We start from the raw sequence: 9,717 nt of genomic DNA on the forward strand, positions 1-9,717 counted from the left end.
CACTGGGAGAAGGTCAGGTGTCAGCTGAAATAATGCACCCGTCATACACCCCAGACACCAGGGAGAGTGTTCAACTTTGAGTTTCAGTCTCACATATTCCATCATTTACAATGTCTTTCATAAACATTTGTCTCTCATCTTCGCTCAATGAGAAACATCGATCTCCACTTAAATAACAGAAAACAAGGAATGTAGGTCTTGTGAACAACCAAATTCTGTTTCAATAATCATATGCAAATATTGTCTTTATCTACGGTGGACAGAATTACTTTTGTGACTATGTTTGTGTTCACCTGTCAATAAGGATAATCTGTCTTCCTGGTAATATTGGCTCTGCCGGGACGATGAGCCCTTTCATTTTCTCTCAGACTCATTTATTGTTTGCCACCTGTGGCTTGAACTCACACCCAGTTTTTTCTCATCTAATCTTTTTTTTTTTTTTAAAGATTTATTTATTTATTTATTTATTTATTATTTATTTATTTTATTTTATTCTGGGTACAGTCAGAAGCGCAGGAGGGTGAGAGAATTCACCAGAGCCAGAGCGGAGAGCAGAACAGGCAGAGTGACAAAGTACACTGCTGAGGGGAGCAGCGGGCGGCAGGAGAGGCCTGCGCGCCATGTGGGACCCTCGCCGGGTGGCCGGGAATCGAACCGGCGCTGCAGAGGCCGCGGGCAGCTTCGCAGCCCAGCGCTCAACCGCTGCGCCACCAGGGGAGGCCCTCTTTTTTTTTTTTTTTTTAAAGATTTATTTATTTATTTATACAAGCACTGGGCACAGTCAGAAGTGTGGGAGGGTGAGAGAATTCACCAGAGCCAGAGCGGGGAGCAGAACAGGCAGAAGGACCGAGGTACACTGCTGAGGGGAGCAGTGGGTGAGACAGGAGAGGTCTGCATGCCATGTGGGACCCTAGCTGCGGCCGGGGATCGAACCGGCGCAGCAGAGGCTGGCAGCCTCGCAGCCTAGCGCCCAACTGCTGCGCCACCGGGGAGACCCTCTCATCTAATCTACTGCAGTGCCGAAATGGGTAAGAGGAATCAGCTTAGTAAGGAAAGGCTCCCAACCTCCTCCTCTGCTCTTGTCCTTGCTTTTCCGGGGTGACAGCTCCTCCCTTGAGTAACAGTAAACATGTTAGCTTTAACATCCAGACTTCTCAACTTGAATGTTTTGGCTTTTCTTTGGGCTTGAAAGGGAGCCCAAAGGCATTGGGACAGGGATTAAAAAGTCCAGCCAGGGGGCCTCCCTGGTGGCGCAAGGGGTTAAGCACCGCACTATGAAGCAATCTGCAGCCTCTGCAGCATGAATTTGATCCCTGGCCAGCCAGGGAGCAACCCACATGGCACAGCAGACCTCTCTTGTCTCGCCCGCTGCTCCCCTTAGCAGTGTATTTCATCAGTCTGCCTGTTCTGTTCCCCGCTCTGTCTCTGGTGAATCCTCTCACCCCCCACACCTCTGGCCTGTACCCCAGCTCTTGTATGCATAAATAAATAAATCTTTAAAAAAAAAAGAGGGGTTGGGGGGCAGGCTCTATTCTTGCAGTCCCGAAAGCTGCTCACCTAAACCAGCATCACAGGCTGGTCCCACACAATTGCAGTCCTTTTGTCCAGGCTCTGCATAAGGATCTTTAAGCCAAAAACTAAAGAAACCTGAAAGTGTAATAGGGTGGTCCCCAGGAAAGGGGGAATTTCCCTGCCCCACCCAAGGGAGGGTGTTGCTGAGCAGGGAGAGGAGAAGCTGTAGAAGAGACTGAGGAAGGCAGGAGCAGGATGGAGCCAGGAGACCTGAAGGAGGCGCATGAAGCCTAGAGACACGTGAAGAAACTGAGCTTGTCTTTAGGTCGTGGACTGGGTGACACAGATGTGGGTGAGACACGTGGGGAGGTGACAATGGCAGCTTTTATCTTGATGTTGATTTTGCTCTTTTCCCTCCGGGCTTGTCCGGTTGTTTCTGACCCTTTTCTGTGGGTTCCCACTGGAAGATGCTTTAGACTTGAGGCAGGCTTTGGGGCCTCGTTCTGGGCCGATCCCATATGGATGGACTTTTACCCACGAGGGGACGGGTAACTCTGGGTGCTTCATTTAGAAACTAGACTCTTTGCCTTTCCTGTGTTGTTTCCTAGTTTTATTAAAGTTCCTTCCCATTAAAGTCTCATATGTTTTGTGTTGATGCGGCGGATGGCAGAACCCATTTAGAATAGACAGGTTTGCGGGGTTTTGGGCTGCCCCTCTCCCTGCCCTATAACAAAAGGACCATAAAGGAAAAGTAGTTTGGAGCTAGGACTTTTCTTATAAACAAGTGAACTGGGGTGAATAGGGGCATGAGAGAATCCCAGCCAGCAAATGGACACTGCACTTTAATATTTAATGGAAGTGTACTTGGTACTAAACTTATCAGCCTCAGCCAGTGTCTCCTGACAAACTACTAGGGAGTTCCAGGTAGGGCTGACTAGGGGCAGTGGCCCCAGACCCAGTGCTGATGCCAAGTGCTTCAAGGTCAAGAGAAAGGGGCAGGTAGTAAGGAATTACAAAGAATCATCCCTTCCCACCTGCCTCTGTCAGATTCTGCTTATCTCTGTTTTCTTCACAGCTCCTTGAGTCAACAACAGCAGCAATCTTAAGATGTGGGGGGTTGGAGGGGTGGAACTTCTTATCTAAAAAAAAAAGGAAGAAAGTTCTTGCTGGAGGACTTTGTCCAGCCTCACCCTCCCTCACCCCACCCCCCAAAATCACAGAAGGGACTTTGCCTGGATTTATGACCTCCCCTCCCCCCTGCGGTGGAGAGGAAAAGGCACAACTTTGAGAAAACCAAGCATCTAGAGTTGGTGGCGTGTGCTGAAGTTTAAAATGTTAAATTACAGTGAAAAAAATATTTTGGAAAAGAAACTAGCTTTAAAATTGTGCTACATAGTAAAGTTAATGGAGCCCATATGTCATCTACTAAGAGTTAGAAAAACAAACTAAAAACAATACTTTCGCGCCTGCCAGGCTGAAATGTGATCTACTTCTTAATATTCGCTCAACCCAGAGTAAAATGCTTTAAAATGGTAATGATTCCAAAGTGCAGCTGAGCTCAGTGGATAAACAACAGACCTCAGACACAGGGGGTTTAAGTTCTGATCCAGACTGGGCAAATCACTTCATCTCACGGTTCCTTCTCAATTTTCTCAGCTCTAAAATGGGGGTATCAGTACTTCACACGGTGTTTACAAGCCAAACTGAAATGATGGGCAGGTCCACTACTAGTGTTTAATAACTGAGGCCTTTTTCCTAACTTGGCTTTATTTATTTATTTAAAGATTTATTTTTATTATTATTTTTTTTTATGCAAGAGCTGGGGTACAGGCCAGAGGTGTGGTGGGTGAGAGGATTCATCAGAGACAGAGTGGGGAACAGAACAGGCAGACTGACTGAAACTCACTGCTGAGGGGAGCAGCGGGCGAATCAGGAGAGGTCTGCTGCGCCATGTGGGTCACCTCCCTGGCAGGGGATCAAACTCATGCTGCAGTGGCTGCAGATATCTTCATAGGTTGCATCTTAACCCCTTGCACCACCGGGGAGGCCCCCTAACTTGGCTTTAGAGCAGCCTTTATCATTCATTCAAGCCAAGGAGCACAGAGGCTATTTCTTCAGAGCAGCCTTTATCATTCATTCAAGCCAAGGAGCACAGAGGCTATTTCTTCCGAGGTGGTTATCTTGAGGGTGTCAGCCACCAGCACTTGACTCTGACAGACTCCCGAGTCAGGCAGGGGAGTCAGGCAGGGGAGTGGGGAAGCTTCACAGGGAAATCACACAGGCTTCAGGTAGCACAGAAGTGAGAACATCATGTTTATCCATTTGTCTCCTGCTAAGCCCACCTGCCTTCCATGTTCCAAAGCTTCAGCTCTGCCCCTCAATAGGTGGGGCAGGGAACATGGAACTGTTAGGGGGAAAAGGATGTCCTAAAGCTAATTCCATACAGGCTTTGTGGACTCCTCCCCCACCCCAGGCCAAAGCCAAAGACACTGGGAACTCCAAATCCCATCACCACCAAAGGGAAGGTGGCTGGGACCTGAGGGTGGGGTTAAGCAGCCAGGTTGATATAAAGCCAGATATGTGGGCTTTGGAGGGGTCCCCCATTTTGGCTCTCCGCCAGCTCGCAGCGTCCGGCCAGCTCGGAGAGTGCTTTTTGGGTTCCCAGGTCTGCGGATCGGGTAGGACACATTAAAGACTTTATTTCCCTATTTTCTCCATGAGTTGTACATTTTCCTTATTTCCTTTTCCCTTGTAAATAAACCTTTTATTAACCTTTTGTGTGTGCCTGTAGTGGAGTATTAATAAGTCCCTTGGAAGCTCGCGGGTGAGGACCCACAGCCAGGAACCCGTTCAACATCGGGGCTGCCCTATAACAGAACCTTCCCTTCTTTTTTTTTTTTTTTAATAAATTTTATTTTTATATTCCCCATACAATTGCAACCCCCTTATTTTGACCCCAATCCCTCCCCTCCCCGCCCCCCACCTCCTTTAGAGTGTCTCTGGTTCATAGTTGTTTGTTGATTTTGATTTTCACTTTCTTACAGTTATTCATTTTCCTGGCCCCTTATTTAAGTTTTCTAGATTCCTGCTATGAGAGGAACCTTCCCTTCTTATGGAGATGTCTCTGTTACAAATTGAATTACACTGATTTGGTAATCATTTCACTATACATATACATATATAAACACACACACATATATATGCGTATGTATTTATATTTATATAAATCCTTTTTATGTAGGTATATATACCTTGAATCATCACTCTACATTGTAACTATAATTTGATTTATCAATCATACCTCAATAAAGCTGAGGAAAAATTTAATGATATGGGGAATGGTAGCATAAAATTAAATAAAATATGAGGGCCTCCCCCGTGGCGCAGCAGTTGAGCGCTGGGTTGCGAGGCTGCCCACAGCCTCTGCAGCGCCAGCTGGATCCCCGACGGCTCCGCGGCCACTGGAGGAGGGTCCCACATGGCGCGCAGACCTCTCCTGCCGCCCGCTGCTCCCCTCAACAGTGTTCTTCGGTCCTTCTGCCTGCTCTGCTCCCTTCTGACTGTACCCAGTGCTTGTATAAATAAATGGGTAAATCTTTAAAATAAATAAATAAATAAATAAATAAATAAAATATGAGACTGCATTAGGTATAATCCCAATTTTGAATATGTATGAGTCTATGCATGAAGCTTGAGAAAAATTAACTACACCAAACTGTTCACAGTGATTATCTGTCTGGGTTATTGGACTTTGGGTGAATTTGTATTCTTATATTTATCTGTGTTTTACAGGTTGTCTATAAAAAATTCAAATGCCATTTTTATAATTAGAAAGACACAAGAGTTATTTCTTTTTTTTATAACCTATTAGATTTTATTATTTTTTTAATATTTAATTTTATATAATTCTTACATCTTCTTTCATCTTTGCACAATGCATGCATTTTCATTTTGGTTATATTCCCCATACAATTGCACCCCCCCCCCAATTTTGACTCTAGTCCTTCCTTCCCTGCCCCTCCCCCCCAGTGTGTCTCTGGTTTATAGTTGCTTGTTGATTTTGATATTTACTTTGTATTGATTAGTCTTTTTCCTGGTCTCTTATTTAGGTTTTCTAAATACCTGCTATGAGTGAGACCATCCAGTATTTTTCTTTTTCTTTCTGATTTATTTCTCTGAGCATGATCCCTTCTAGCCCCATCCATGTTGCTGCAAACTGCATGTGTTTATGTTTTTTTTTTTTTTATAGAGGCATGTTTTTTATTTATTTATTTTATTTGTTTGTTTGTTTTGTTTATACATGCACTGGGTATAGTCAGAAGCGCAGGAGGGTGAGAGAATTCACCAGAGCCAGAGCGGGGAGCAGAGCAGGCAGAAGTACCGAAGTACACTGCTGAGGGGAGCAGTGGGCAGCAGGAGAGGTCTGCGCGCCATGTGGGACCCTCCGCCGGTGGCCGGGGAGCAGCCGGGGATCGAACCGGCGCCGCAGAGGCCGCAGGCAGCTTCGCAACCCAGCGCTCAACCGCTGCGCCACCGGGGAGGCCCTGTTTATGTTTTTTGATTGCTGAGTAATAGTCCATTGTGTATATGTACCACATCTTCTTGATCCAGTCATCTATTTTTGGGCATTTGGGTTGTTTCCAGAGCTTAGCTGTTGTAAATAGTGCTGCTATAAACACAGGGGTGCAGGTGCTCTTTGGAATTGATGTTTCTGTGTCCTTTGGGTAAATACCTAGGAGTGGAATTGCTGGATCATATGGAAGCTCTATGTTTAGTAGGTCCAGAAATCTCCACAGAGCTCTCCATAGTGGTTGGACCAGTTTGCACTCCCACCCACAGTGCAGGAGAGTTCCTTTTTCTCCACACCCTCGCCAACATTTGTTGTTGCTAGTTTTTTTAATATGTGCCATTCTCACTGGTGTGAGATGGTATCTCATGGTAGTTTTGATTTGCATTTCCCTGATTACAAGTGATGCTGAACATTTTTTCATATGCCTGTTGGCCATTTGCATTTCTTCTTCAGAGAAGTTTCTTTTTAGCTCACAAGAGTTATTTCTTAAAACACAACGCCACGTTTATATTTTTAAACCAGAAGCTTCCAACCCACAAAAAGGACAGGCTCCACCATTTATGCTTTTTTTTCCTTTTGAGAAGGAGTGTTTGCTATTGCACTTAAAAAGTATGAAACCCTTCTGGTTAAATAGCCAATCATGTGTCTGGAATCTGAAAACTCCTCTCTTCCATAAGCACAGAGCCCAAACCACAACCAGGATGGGTCAGAAATCAGGCCCACAGCAAGGGGCCTGATTTTGATATTTTGATAGGATTTATACAGTCCAGAGACCACTGGCCTGGACACAGGCGTACAGCCTTGGCAATCAGGCCAAGACCAAAAAGTTGCCCCAGAGGAAAAGGCACAGGCCCTCTGGCTTCTCTCAACTATGCTGGATCACAGTAGAATCTGCTCAAGCTGGACTGGGCAGTGAGGAAGGAGAGGTGGTTGGAAGGAAGCCAGAGAGGCTATGGGAGATCCGCAGGGAGATTCAGCACAGGACCTAAGGAAACTGGGGCTGGAATTGGTGGGTAATCTGAGGCAATTAGGGAACCAGAGCACAAGGTCCCCTAATTCAAAGGGCTGTGAATAAAAGTGGGAGCATCTGGGTTTCTGAGACCCTGCTCAAACATCCTCATCCAGTCAAGTGACCCAAGGCAATTTACTCCCTAGCAGGGTTATGGTAGGGATTAAATAAAATGTGGCAGATGAAATAGCCAGCATAGACCCTCCATAGTAGAAACACATCAAATTTACTATTGTTGTTGTCACTGCCTTTTGACTCTTGTGAAAAGGGGCGTTGAATGTATGTGGGTGAGAATCCAGGGACATTTTGCTGAATGACCAAGCCTAGAAATTCTTCAGCAAAGATGATCTGAACCCTCCTGTCCTCTGGATCTGCAGGAATCTTGGTCACAGGCAATACTTCTTATAAGTTGACCTTCAGGCTGTCCTACCTGGAGCAGCCCCTCCACTGCATCATACCTGAATATATAGCCTGTGAAAATGAGTTTTCGCTGCCTTCTGTGGTTTGTCTCTGTGGAGCCAATGCAGTGTTCACTTTCTTCTCTTAAGCCTAAAATTGTAACACTGACAAACATCTTACTTTTCGTGATCAAGAAACAGAATTACACATAGAGATTATGAATCATCTTAATCCCATTGGCTATACCTTATGTAACACATTTGAAACTATTTTCAGCAGGGTGGGGGGGGCGGGGCAAATAGTTACCTTCCAATAACCACCATTATAAGATACAACTTTAACGGGAGAAAAAACCAACAACACAGTTTTAACTGTTTTGGGCAGGGGGAGGGGAAGTTGCAAAAATGTTTGCCTTTCAACATCCACCATTATAAGATATCAACCTTAACGGGAGAAAAAAAAAAAGGAAATTTCCCTCCTAATTGTGATGCCCTCATTCACTGCTAGGAAAAAATGCCCAAGTCTTTTTGCTGCTACCTGTATTGGAATTTGCGTTTTCAGCCTTGTTTACTTACAGTTTCAAGCTCAACTCCACCCAGGTCCTGAACTAAAATAAGACTTAGACAGCTAGTAATTGCTGCAGGTCTAGTGTATGAACTCTATGCAGCCCTAGGTACAATTATACCAACTATAATAACTATTTTTCATTTTTTCCCAGTTCAGCATCCCTTCACTTCTTCTGGTAACTCCTTTTTTTTTCTGCGTGGGTGTGGGGGATGGGAGTAACAGATGGGGGTAAAAATCCCTCCCTGTCTCCACACAGCCCTGGCCGGCCTATCTCTGGGCCCCCTTCCATTACTCAAGACTGTATTTATTTATTTGTTTGTTTGTTTGTTTATTTATTTATTTTAAGATTTATTTATTTATACATACAAGAGCTGGGGTACAGGCCAGAGATGCTGGGGGTGAGAGGATCCACCAGAGACAGAGTGGGGAACAGAACAGGTAGACTGACTGAAATATGCTGCTGAGGGGAGCAGTGGGTGAGACAAGAGAGGTCTGCCCCACCATGTGGGTTTCTCCCTGGCTGGCTGGGTATCGAACTCATGCTGCAGAGGCTGCGGATTGCTTCATAGTGCGGTGCTTAATACCTTGTGCCACCAGGGAAGCCCTCGGGACTGCATTTATGAAGCTGCTGATCTTTCAGATTCCAGATACATGATGGGCTATATAAGCCGGCCATGCTGAGATTCTGCTTAACCCTTTGCGCCACGAGGGAGGCCCACAAAAACAAACTCTTATGTTGTAAGAACAGAATGGTGTTCACCAAGGAGAAGATTCAACTGGAGCAAGGGCATCAGTATTTCTTACGCTTTCCAGGTGGTCTAAGGGCAGGCGGGCTTGAGAGCACTGGATCAAGCCAGGACAGTGGGGACCCCATCTCTCACTGACTCGAGGCACTCCACTCCGCCCTTTCTCTAGCTTTTCACTCTTGAATTGATTTCCACCTAGTTTATCCAGATTATAAGGTGAATATTTGTGCTGTAAAGTAAATACAGAATTACAGTATTTTTTCTAGATTTATTTTATTTATTTATGCATACAAGAACTGGGGTGTAGGCCAGAGATGTGGGAGAGGGGTGAGAGGATTCACCAGAGACTGAGTGGGGAGAAGAACAGGCGGATTGACTGAAACACACAGTTGAGGGGAGCAGCTGGTGAGACAGGAGAGGTCTTCTGCCCCATGTGGGTTAGCTCCGTGGCTGGAGATCGAACTCATGCTCCAGTGACTGCCAATAACTTGATAATGCTGAGACTTAACCCCTAGCACCATCAGGGAAGCCCAGGTATATAATCTTATTTTTAGACATCTATGTATACCACATATGATCGCCACCAAAGGTCTAGTTTCCATCTACCACGATATAATTGACCCCCTTTATCTGATTTACTCACTGCCTCCTATCCCTTCTCCTCTGGTGAATACCATTCTGTTCTTACAACATAAGAGTTTGTTTTTGTGGGCCTCCCTGGTGGCGCAAAGGGTTAAGCACTGCATTATGAAGCAATCTGCAGCCCCACGAGTTCCATCCCTGGCCAGCCAGGTTGATGCCCACATGATGCGGCAGATCTCTCCTGTCTTGCCAGCTGCTCTGCTCAGCAGTGTATTTCGGTCAGTCTGCCTGTTCTGTTCCCCATTCTGTCTCTGGTGGATCCTCTCACTCCC

Source organism: Talpa europaea (assembly GCF_964194135.1).
Source record: "Talpa europaea genome assembly, chromosome: 15".
NCBI lineage: Eukaryota > Metazoa > Chordata > Mammalia > Eulipotyphla > Talpidae > Talpa > Talpa europaea.